A 12,421-nucleotide genomic window follows, 5' to 3' on the forward strand; every position below is an offset into this window, starting at 1 on the left:
TGCTAGGAACTGGCAATGTAAGGAAACCAACAAATCACAATCTCTGCAGAAAGTGAAAAGGACAGGTAGGCATACCCCAATTAGAGAACACACACACACACACACACACACACACACACACCAGTAGGTTCCTTTAAACCACTTTCCTCTTTATATGATGAATTGCAAAGTGAGACTCACTGAGCACCTGCTGGGGTTTTTGTAAAAGAAATTCAGCCACTACCTGGACATTTTCACTATATGATTTATCAGGATCCCCACAGCTCTGGGGTCCTCTAATTCTATAAACCACACAAGTTACATATCCCTGTGGGATCTGATCGTTATGAAACCCAAGAGAAACATAGATTTTCCATATCCAACTGAGCACGCTCAAATAAAGAAATACATTTAAAAGCGAGGAGGTTGATCTCATGCTCTTTAACCAGCAAAATTCTATAGCCAAAAGAATGAAAAGCACAAAGAAATGGAATGATTTGTCTGTAGTGTGACTGACTTGCCAAGGAACCAAAATGAACATGCAAGCTTTCCTAACTCCTAGCTGAGTTCTCTACACACTAAACACAGCGATATATTAATCTTCACATGTCAATATTGACTTTTTATGAATGTATTGTTGGTGATGTGTCAACCCACAAATTCATTTGTTTATTTATATCCATGCCATCAAAAACCCTTTCACTTCGCCATCAACGTTTGTATAACATAGTAAGACAAAGCACGGAGCGAGGCAGCAGAAGACTGGGTTTTGATTTTGGCTTTGGGACTCTTTCCTGCTCCACACCCCCACTACCAGGGATACAAGTGACTAGCCACCTGTTGTTGGCTTTTGCAGCCTCTGAGGGGAGAGAGCCAAGTGCCCTCAAAGTCCTCATAGTATTCCTAACACTCTTACTGGGGCTGGGCCAACAACAGGGGTTCAGAAGGGTGTGTGTGTTTGTTTTGTTCAACTGAGAATGTGCTTCAAGTAGCTTTTCTGAATTACAACATTAATGGGCCTCATCCTTCATTATCTTCCATCTAGAAGCAGCATAGTGGTTAAGGGTACCAGCTCTGGGGCCAAATTGCCTGGGTTTGAATCTGGTTCTCCACTTGTTACCTATGTGACCTTGATAAACTTCCTAACCTCTGTGTGCCTCAGAGTCCTTACCTGTAACCTGAGGGAAGACAATAGTACCAGCCTCAGGAATGTTGTGAAGACTGAGTTCATATATATAAAGAGCTGAGAACATAGCCTGGTGATGATAAGCAATAAATACATGCTAGTTGTTTGTCTTGTTTTTGTGGATCATTCATTTGCTCATAGGATATTCTTTGTGTTTTTTTTTTAATTTTTTTAAATGTTTATTTTTGAGAGACAGAGAGAGAGTGAGCATGAGCAGGGGAGGGCAGAGAGAGAATGTGAAGCAGGCTCCAGGTTCTGAGCTGTCAGCACAGAGTCCGACGCAGGGCTCAAACTCACAAACTCTGGGATCATGACCCAAGCCGAAGTCGGACGCTCAACGGAGTGAGTCACCCAGGTGCCCCACTCATAGGATATTCTGAAGTAGACTTTAGGTATGATATGGACTTAGTAAAAGGTACATGCGTTGTATGCAACACAGTCACAGACAGGACCAACTGGGAGCCAGTGGTTGAAGTGGTATTCGTTGCTTGGTCCATTCTCCTCCTTGGTTAGACTATAAATAGCTTGTTTTTCCTACCCGCCACCCCCCACTTATCTTTACTGGTATCCAGGTGTCTCTTACTTTTCCTAACTCTTCCTTCCAAGTATGACATCTCACCCAGTCTTCCCTGCTTTGACCCTCCCTGGTGTTTTATTTGGGCATCCTTTATAATGTTGTTTCCAATGGAGTTGTCCATGAAATCATTTGGTAATTCATTTAAAGTACAGATAACTGGGCACCACCTCAAACCTACTGAACCAATCTCTAAATGGAGAGCCCAGGGATCTATCTTTATTTTAGTCTTTAGTTGACAGGTAGCATGGTGTGTTTTTCAAGAAAACAACCAAGGAGCCGGGCTGCCTAGGCTACTTGCTAATTGTATGACTTTGGGCCAATTATTTAATTATTTGTCTTACTATCTTTAACTGTAAAACGGGGGTTATAAGAATACTTGCAAGGTTGCTATGAGAATGCATGAGATAATGCCTCTTAAAACAATGTTCGGAACTTTATAAACATTTAGTAAATGTTAGCTGTTTCTTTTCTCTTTCTCTTTTACTTTCTCTTCTCTCTTACCTTCCCACCCATCTTCCCTTCTTTGATTATTGCCTTCTTTCCTTCCAACAAACACACATTGGTCATCTACTCAGGGCATGACTTTGAGGACCTAGAGATGAATTAGATGTGATTCTAGTCCTCGATGGGGTTATAGTCTAATGGGGGAAATAGACACATAAACAAATAAATATAATTAAGTGTTCCAGGTGCTCCAACAGATATATTTACAGAATATAAAATATTTACAGAGTTATTTTCTTAGAAAGGAGAAGAGGTTGAGGAGAGGCTCCAAACAAGTGATTTTGGCATTCAGAGTTGGAACAGAGATAAAATTAATCTATTCCGTGCAACAAGCATTTTCAAAAGTACCTACTAGGGGCACCTGGGTGGCTCAGTCGGTTAAGCGTCCGACTTCGGCTCAGGTCTTCTCGCAGTCCATGAGTTCAAGCCCCGCGTTGGACTCTGTGCTGACAGCTCAGAGCCTGGAGCCTGCTTCAGATACTGTGTCTCCCTCTCTCTCTGCCCCTCCTCTGGGGCTCTCAAAAATAAACGTTAAAAAAAAAGTACCCACTACATACCAAGCAGAGGTCACAGTGCCTTTTTGAAAGTGTCTTCCCTTAGAGAGTTAACTTGATGTTTTAAAGTTATTAACTCAGCACAGCAAAATAATCTTTAAAAAGAGTAAATTCGGAGGGCTCACAATTCCTGATTTCGAAATTTACCACAAAGCTATAGTAATCAAGATAGTGTGGTACTGGTATACATCTAGACATATAGGTCAATGGAAAAGAACTGAAAGTCCAGAAACCCACATGTCTGTTGTCAACGCATTTCTGCCAAGAATGTCAAGACTATTCAATGAAGAAAGAATAATCTTTCCAACAAATGGTGCTCGGGCAACTGGATGGTCATATGCAAAAAAATGAAGTGGGACTCTTAACTCACACCACATACAAAAATTAACTCAAAATGGATCAAAGACTTAAATGTAACATCTAAAACGGTAACACCCTAAGAAGAAAACATAGGTGTACATCTCTGTAACCTTGGATTAGGTAATGGTTTCTTAGGTATGACACCAAAAGCACAACCAAACAAGGAAAAAGTTGACAACCTGGACTACATCAAAATCAACATCTTTTCTGCTTCAAAGGACATTATGAAGAAAATGAAAAGACAACTCACAGAATGGGAGAAATAGTTGCAAATCATAAGGTAGATCCAGAATATATAATGAACTTTTGCTGCTCAATAATAAAAGGACAACCATACGCTTTAAAAATGGGCAAATGATGGGGCGCCTGGGTGGCTCAGTTGGTTAAGCGTCCGACTTCAGCCCGGGTCACGATCTCGCGGTCCGTGAGTTCAAGCCCCGCGTTGGGCTCTGGGCTGATGGCTCGGAGCCTGGAGCCTGTTTCCGATTCTGTGTCTCCCTCTCTCTCTGCCCCTCCCCCATGCATGCTCTGTCTCTCTCTGTCTCAAAAATAAATAAGCGTTAAAAAATTTTTTTAAAAAATAAAATGGGCAAATGACTTGAATAGTTTTCTAAAGAAGACATGCAAATGGCCAATAAACACATGAAAAGATGCTCAACATCATTAGTCACTAGGGAAATGCAAGCAAAAAACACATGAGATACCACTTCATACTCACTAAGATAGCTATAACTTAAAAAATGGGAAAAAATAAGTGTAGGTAAGAATGTAGAGAAACTGGAACTCTCATATATTGCTGATGAGATTGTAAAATGGTGCAGCCACCAGAGTTCCTCAAAGAGTTAAACACAGAGCTGGCAATTCTACTGCTAAGTGTCTATTGAGGAGAAACAAAGAAATTTACTTATCCACATAAAAAACTTAAACACGCATGTCCTTAACAGTATTATTCTTAATAGCCTAAAAATAGAAATGACCTAAATGTTCATCAGCTAATGAATGCATGAACAAAAGCATATCCATACAAAAGAATACTATCCAGACATAAAAAAGAATGAAGTACTAATTGATACATGCTACAACACGTATCAATCACATTATTTCAGTAAAAGAAGACAGACACGCGGGGAGCCTGGGTGGCTCAGTCGGTTGAGCGTCTGACTTCAGCTCAGGTCATGATCTCGCAGTCTGTGAGTTCAAGCCCCACTTCCAGCTCTGTGCTGACGGCTCAGAACCTGGATCCTGCTTCTGATTCTGTCTCCCTCTCTCTCTGCCCCTCCCCTGCTCATGTTCTGTCTCTCTCTCTCTCTCTCTCTCTCTGTCAAAAATAAATAAACATTAAAAAAAATTTAAAAGAAGACAGACACAAAAGGTCACATGTTATATAATTCCATTTGTATTAAGTGTCCAGAATAGTCAAATCCATGAAAATAGAAAGTTGATTAGTGGTTGCCTGGGAATTTGGGAAAGAGGGAGTGGGGAGTGACTGCTAACAGGTATAGATTTTATTGCTGGAGTGTTGGAAAAGTTCTGGAATTAGGTAGTGGGATGTACAAAACTAAGAATACACTAAAACCCAGTGAATTGTATTTTTCTTTAATGGTGAAGTGTATATCATATGAATTTGATATCAATAGCAATAATAAAAACAGAAAAAAGTTATTAAGGCCAGCATACGCTTTCTGTTTTGTTTGGAATATTGATACATTGTTACAATTCAGCTGACATAAGCAAGCTCAACAGTTAGGCCATTGTTATTTGTTTTGTAAAGATATATATGTTCCACTGGAGGTGGGAAGTTAAAGTTCATCCAGATTATGATCAAGAGTAGGCAGGGGCCAAGGGAAGGCTGAGTTTAAAGGATCTGCTTGTCGAGACTTCTTTGACTAACTTCTAAACTCCGGTACGATAACTCGTGTTCAAAGCAGCACTTTGAAAAAACAACTTTGATTAAAACTTTATGGTACACTAATTATTGGGTCAAGCCTTGTCTCAGAGGCACAAGTGAGACATGCCTGGATATGTGCAAGCTCTGTGGCTCACTATACAGCTGTTTATCTGGGGCTAACCCGGGGGCTCTGGTACACTTATTCATCCTCTCAACCTGTCTCTCTGCAAGACCGCACCAACTGTATCCGCTCTCTGTTCCTCACATGTGCTTTCACTTTTCTCATTCTTTGGGCAGAGCATCCATGTAAGTGGATGTAAGATTTGATTTGCTCTTGGAAATATAATTCACAGCTCATATGGATTTAGCCTTGTCTATTCAAGCAGATCCTTCATTCATTTCTGTCTGCTTTTTTAAAGGAGTTCAAATGCGAATTCCCTCTCCTCAGTGAACTCCTGAGCATACCTAGGCAACTGTAATATTTCCAGTCCTTGAGGTGGAGCCCTGGTGTACACATGTAGGAGGAGGGTAGGATTTTCATTACTTAATGTGACAAACTGTTTTTACTGATGATTGCATCCCAGATATGGCTTTTTTCCCCCCTCTCTCTGATGGAGATACAAATAAGGATTCTGAAGCAGTTTGCAGTCTCACTAGGCAGGGTTAATCTATCATGTTGGGGACTCCCTGGTGGTGGGGTGGGACCAAGGGAATTACCCTTGGAGTTTAATTATGAAATTCACACAAAATGGATGCAAAGTCATCTAAAGACACAGAAAGGCAGGTAAGATGAGACACAGAGGCAAAAGGGAGTTGCTAAAGCAAACCTCAGCAGTATTTCCTCCAGCCCCATCCATAGATAACAGGATTTGGGAATTCCCGTCCCAGCAGATAGGCCACCTCCTGGGGTGGAGGTGGATAGAGTGTTGTAAACCCAGGACTGTGAGCTGAGGACTTGCTGGCAATGCCTTTCTTAAGGGAGATGAATTTCTCGGGCCATGTGAGCCTGATGACCGTAAAATTGGATTTCCCTGCCTTCCTTTCCCCCACGGATTCGATATTCACTGGCAACTTTCCGAACATGTCTGCCTTCCACGGGACACCATGCTGTAGTGGTTAAGTGCCCAGACTCTGGTTCACACCACGTGGGTTCAGCTCCCGTCTCTCACACTTACTCGATTTGTCATCTTAGAAGTTACAGAATCTCTGACTTTCTCTGTGAAGGGGGCTTAACCACAGTTTCTACCAAACAGGCCTCTTGTGAGGATGAAACTAGGTAATCATATAAAGGGCTTTGCACCATGCCTGGCACATTGTTAATAAATGCTAACTAACCACTGTGACTGCTGTTATGTTACTCAAATGTAGTCAGGTGTATGGGGAGTGAATAGGCTGCCTTGGTTTTCGTTGATGGTTACTCAGCTGGGCTTCTGACTTAGTATGTTAATCACATGGATTTAGTGTTAGTGATTCAGACAGGAAGAGAGGGGTGAGGGACTGAGATTCAGGGTTCTGATCCTGCCTGAGGATTGGAGCTAAAGCTGTGGCAACATGATGCCACCTTGTGAAACCCCTTGGGGCCAGCCTGCCAGTCTTGCCTTGAAGTTACCAACTTGATCAGGAGCTTGCTTAGGAAATTCACAGAAGAATATTTAAATGGGGTCAGGGGTTCACATGGTGATTGAAAGCTGAAACACTCATCCACTGGGCACTGGGTTTATATATATCAGGCTAAACAACTTTCTAAAACCTTCTGAAGCCTTCCCTCCTGCTCTGAGGATAAAAGCTACGCTTCACACTAGGGTCCACAAGGTCCTTCCCGTCTGGCAAGTTCTGTCGTCCAACCACTTGGTATAACCCTCCTTTGCTCCCCATGCTCTAGTCCAAGGGTGGGCAAACTACAGCAAAGTTTTGTGAAGTTTCATTGGAAAACAGCACACACATTTGTTTACATATTGTCTAAGGCTTCCTTCACGCTGCAATGGCAGAGTTGGGGGTAGTTGAGACAGACACCATATGGCCCACAATGTCCAATGGTAACGCCTAATTGCACTGCACTTGGAAAATGAGGTCTACTTGTGCTTCCAAGATGAAGAAATGATTTTGTTTGTCAGCTAACAATTCTTGCCATAAGAACAAATGTATGGCGGCACCTGGGTGGCTCAGTCAGTTAAATGTCTGACTTCAGCTCAGGTCATGATCTAGTGGTTCGTGAGTTTGAGCTCTGCGTTGGGCTCTGTGCTGACAGCTTAGAGGCTGCAGCCTGCGTTGGATTCTGTGTCTCCCTCCTTGCTGCCCCTCTCCCTCTCACACACTCTCTCTCTCTCAAAAATAAATAAACATTAAAAAAAAATTAAAAACAAAACAAACAAACAAACAAACAAACCCCCACAAATCTATGTGCTGGGGGTCCTGAAGACCTAACCGCCCTGACCATTCTGATTACCACCCCATTCCCCATCAGAGGTCCCTAGGGCACCCTCTACAGAACTTATTACTTCAGGGCAAAAATTTTGAAAGACACTGACCTTACTAATTTGATTTGACACTTTGAATAAAGCTACTTTGTAACTTTGTAACTACAAATACCACCCTTGCTTTAAAAACATTTAACAGGAAGCCAGAGACAGTTTCGCATTGAGTCTAAATTCTCTGCTTATTAATAAGTAACAACAACAATAATAGTCACTAACACATGATGCACACTTTAAGGATCTTACCTAATCTGTACCTATGAGGTAGTGCTATTCTCATCCATTTTAAAGATGAGGAAGTGGAGGAAAAGAGAAGTTAAGTCACTTGGGCGAGTTACATAATAATACAAAATGAATGACAGATATAAGATTCAAAACCTGCAGTCTGACACCAGGGCACTGAGTAATTCGTGTTCGCTCTATAACCACATTATATGGTTAAACTCATACCTCATCCTCGCGTAGTTTGTAGTTCACAAAATCAATGAGCTTATCCTCATTTTCCAGGTAAGTAAACAGAGGCAGGACGAAGTTAAGTGATTTGATCAGGTTATGTCTCTACTCTCAGGCAGAGGAATATTGGAAACTACTGTCAAGATTTCTCCCATCAGGAACAAAAAGCTGAAGGGGCACTGAATGGCATTGCCTCCTCTTTGGCACAGTCACACAGCTGGAACCTTCTGGGCACGCAGTCAGAACAAAGTATCTTGGATGCATTTCAGCCGTATATATTAGTAGATGCCAAATACATACATCCCTTGAGAAAGAAATTCTGCTCCTAAGAATATGTTTTTCCTCACTGATAGAGGAGGCAGTGTAACGATAGTAAGAAAATGGAAACCACCCTAATACCAGCCAAAGGGAGAACGTTTAAATTAACTATGCTGCTTCCAGAAGACAGAATACTGCCCTCAAAAATCGTGTTTTTCTATCTGGGAAAATGCTCAAAAAAATCTGTATATTCTTATTTATACTTATTAATATCTACTTATACTTATTTTACACATACATATACATGTGTGTATCAATTGCGTGTGTATAAGACGGGCTTTGCTTTTGACATATCTTTATGTATTTTATTCGTTGATATTAGCTGTTTCCTAAAATACATTAATTTATCTTAAATGCTTTCACAGGAAATGCGTTAAAATATTAACCATGGCTGTCTGTGGGAAGTGGATGATAGTTGATTATCATTTTCTTCAATATATTTTTCTGTACTTTTCTACTTTATCCCATGAAGATATTTTACGTCTATGAGAGGAAAAGCTTCACAACGCATGTTATTTTAAGGAACGGTGCTGGCACTCTGTACTTCACAGCCTGCCTCCTCAGTGAGGTCCTGCCCTATTTGGGAGCCTTGAGCATTTAAATGCAACCACTCAAAAAACAGATCCCTGCTTTGAATCAGTTCTGAATTGCACTCAGAAACTCCCAGTTAAGCATCAGTACCAGCTAAGCGTGTTGTGAATTTAATCATCTGTTTCTTGCTGGTGCAGAGATACGAGGAGGGAAGGGGAGGTTTCGATCTTTGTGGTTTCATGGGATGTACTGTTTGGGGTCCCTTCAGAGCAGAAGAGGGAAAAGGTGCAGATATGATGTAGGACTGCAGAGTGCCAGGACTAGGTATGGCCCAGGGCTCTGGAGCTCCTCGAAGTGGGGGTAGGCCATGCCTGTCTACATTCATTTCTTCTTCTTCTTTTTTTTTTTTAACTGTTTATTCATTTGTTTTGAGAGAGAGAGTGCATGGGGGAGGGGCAGCGGGGGGGGGGGGTGGAGAGAGAACCTGAAGCAGGCTCCACACTGTCAGTGCAGAGCTCCATGCAGGTCTCAAGCCCATGAACCCTGAGATCATGACCTGAGCTGAGATCAAGAGTTTGGACACTTAACCGACTGAGCCACCCAGGCATCCCCCACCCTGGCCCCGACCCAATGCATCCATTTCTATCTACTGAATTTCAACAGGGCTTACAAGCCTCCTGAGAAAAATCAAAATCTTGCCCACCGATGTGCAGAAACGAGGTTACTCCCACACGGAGGACAGATTGCTCAGTGGAACAGGTACCTCCAGGGAAGAATGAAACATGATCAAAGTTATCATTAGTGCAGAGTGGGGTTACAGATAATATCTTAGCTGACACCAGAACTTTTCCTCACCCAGTCACCTCAGGGGCTTGTCAGCAGCCTTGGGGAACAAAAGGCACAGTGGCTGTGATACAGAAGAATGTTAACTCTGTAACAGGAGTAACACATTGGGGCTCAAATAACTTTGCGTGGTGGCTCCCGCCGAGTGTGGCATGACACTGGCTTGGCAGTCACAGTTATAGTGGCTTGGGCATGGACGTGACCATCCCTGAGGTGTGGCTGCTAGCTGCAAAGATGACAGGAGCATTGTTTACACCTTGGAGGAACAGTACTTCCGGAGCAGTGTCAGGGTATAGGGTGATGACTTCTCTGCGTGGCCACCACACCTCCAGGGAGAAAGTCCTGCCACGAACCGCCATTACACCCAAGGTTGAACACATCTGCTGTGGGACCCCCTCAGCAAGTGTTTAGCTCTCGCTTTGCTGCCTGGGAAGGTGACAAGGGTTCCCAGCTTCCCTGGCAGGTGTTCCAAATTTACCAACATAGGGCCTGCAGCATTTCCAGGTGGTGGTCACAGTGACAGCAGCAGGAACTGGGGACAGACCTCTAGTCCTGAGGGACATCTTTGTGGGAGCATTGGAGCCCAGGTCCTGTCACGGTGGGGACCCTCAATGGAATTATTTTCAATCACATGTTAGCACCCCTGGGCATTTCCAGAAATATTTAGGGGACAGGGACTCTTTAAAGGCTGAGGCAAAGAAGGGACACCCATAATTAAACAAGTGTGCAATGGGGACCAGTTTATTCATGATTCTCCATGAGTTCTATATTTTTCTAGAGCAATTTGGCTTCTGTACCTACTTGTTATAATTATTTCAAGGAGATATGCTTCTAGGACTTCATTTTTATTACATGAGAGAAACACCATGATGTCAGGCAAATCTGGACAACATTTTACTGTAGGTACAGTTTATTTTTGGAGGCCACTCTCCCAAGGAATCTTCTTCATCTGTCCACAGTATACTCAGCAACCCCACAACAATTGCCTTCTCTGCCCCATTTATTCCGCCCATTCTCCCATTCCCCCTTAAGTTAGCTATGATGGCACAAAAGCAATCTGATAGGTTTAATTCACGTAAAATGACAAATGACTGACAGTAGGTCAAATTAAAGTTTCTATTTTAAAGGAGGATGTCTGAGGTCCACCATGCCTTAACAGAAAGGAATCAGGTTCATTGTGAAATTCTTTCATCATGACAAACCGTTGGAGGGAGAATTTGGGGCAGGGGAACTTCCTAGAAACTATTAATGATACACCAGAGGCAACTCAGCTGGCTCATAAAGCTAACTCTGATGGTGCTGATGATGGAGCTTATAATCCCTAAGCTTGTACTGCCTCAACTTTGCAGAGTTTTGTTCAGCATCCTTTTGAAGTAGGAAGAGCGGACATGATCATCCCTGATTCACAGCTAAGCCACTAGGGAGTAGTGGGAGATACTCAGTTTGCCCTAGCCTCTCGGATGGTAGCAGGTGGAACCAGGACCGAAGGTACAATGTCACCTTGTTTAGGCCAAAAGTGCCCAAGACAACAGTGTTTTCCAGGGCTCTGATGGGGATCCTGCAATGTTAAGCTGGGAGGAACTTACGGATCGGCAAGATTATCTGATCTGTAAAACTCTCTCTCTCATTTATCATTTCTAACCCTTCAGCAAATCCCGTTGGCTTTGCATTCAGAACGCTTGCTGCGAACGACCACTTTCCACTGCTTCCCACCGCCACATGCCTCCCCAAGTCCTCACCGTGTCTCCCATTAGAGGATTGCAAGCTTCCAGACTTCTCTCCCTGCTTCCCCCCTACAGTCTGTTCTCCTCACGCCAGCCAGAGGGATCCTGTGAAAACTAAGCCAGGTGCCTGGCAGTCCTTGGCTCTAACCCTCCATAGCTCCGCATCCCGCTAAGAGTCGAAGCCAACATCTCCACCCCGGCCCGTGGCTGCCTTGCTGGCCAAGTCTCCGGGCCTCTGCCCCTGGTTCTCTCTGGCCACGCTGGTCTTTTTGCTGTTCCTTAAACTTGCCAAGTGTTTTCCTCTGTGAAAGCCTTCTTCCTTGCTCTTCCCCTACCTGGAGTCCTTTAGAGGTCCACATGACCACATGACGTGCTCTGTCATTTCATTCAGAGCACTGTTCAAACCTCACCTCCCCAGAGAAGCCCCTGCCCCACGCCATCCAAAACAGCACCATCAGTCACTCTACTCTCTTGCTACGTTTTTATTTTCTTCATAGCACTTTCATCTGGCACATTAGACATTTCGGAAGTGCATTGTCTGGCTCCCCTATCTAAATGTAAGCCCCATGTGAGGTTTGTTTTGTTCATTGCTCTATCTCACTGCCTAGAATAGTGTCTGGCTCTTACTTGCTGAATACATGAAACTGAGACACAGAGCAACACATTTCTTTTTAGATAAGCCCACACACAAAAAGTGTTTTCTTCCTTTTCAGTTTAAACTACCCAGAGTATGACATAGTCCTGTGATCGTTTCTTTTTTCTTTCTTTTCTTTTTCTTTTTTTCTTTTTTTCTTTTTCTGATGCTCTGACCTCCGGGTGACCTTTAGCAAGTAACTTGACTTCAGTAGAACTCACTTTACCCAGCTGAAGAATGGGAATGAAAATAGTACCTACCATCCTTAAATGAAGCAGCCTCTGAAAAGCCATCTTTGCTTTTTAGAGAGGGAGCCAGAGAGATGAAAATTCTCACTCTGAAGTTACAATTAAAGCCCCAGGAGAGTAGGAGCTACGCTTTGCTGCTCTCCATTCC

The sequence above is a fragment of the Prionailurus bengalensis genome, chromosome A1 (genome assembly GCF_016509475.1).
Source record: "Prionailurus bengalensis isolate Pbe53 chromosome A1, Fcat_Pben_1.1_paternal_pri, whole genome shotgun sequence".
In the NCBI taxonomy this organism is placed as follows: Eukaryota; Metazoa; Chordata; class Mammalia; order Carnivora; family Felidae; genus Prionailurus; species Prionailurus bengalensis.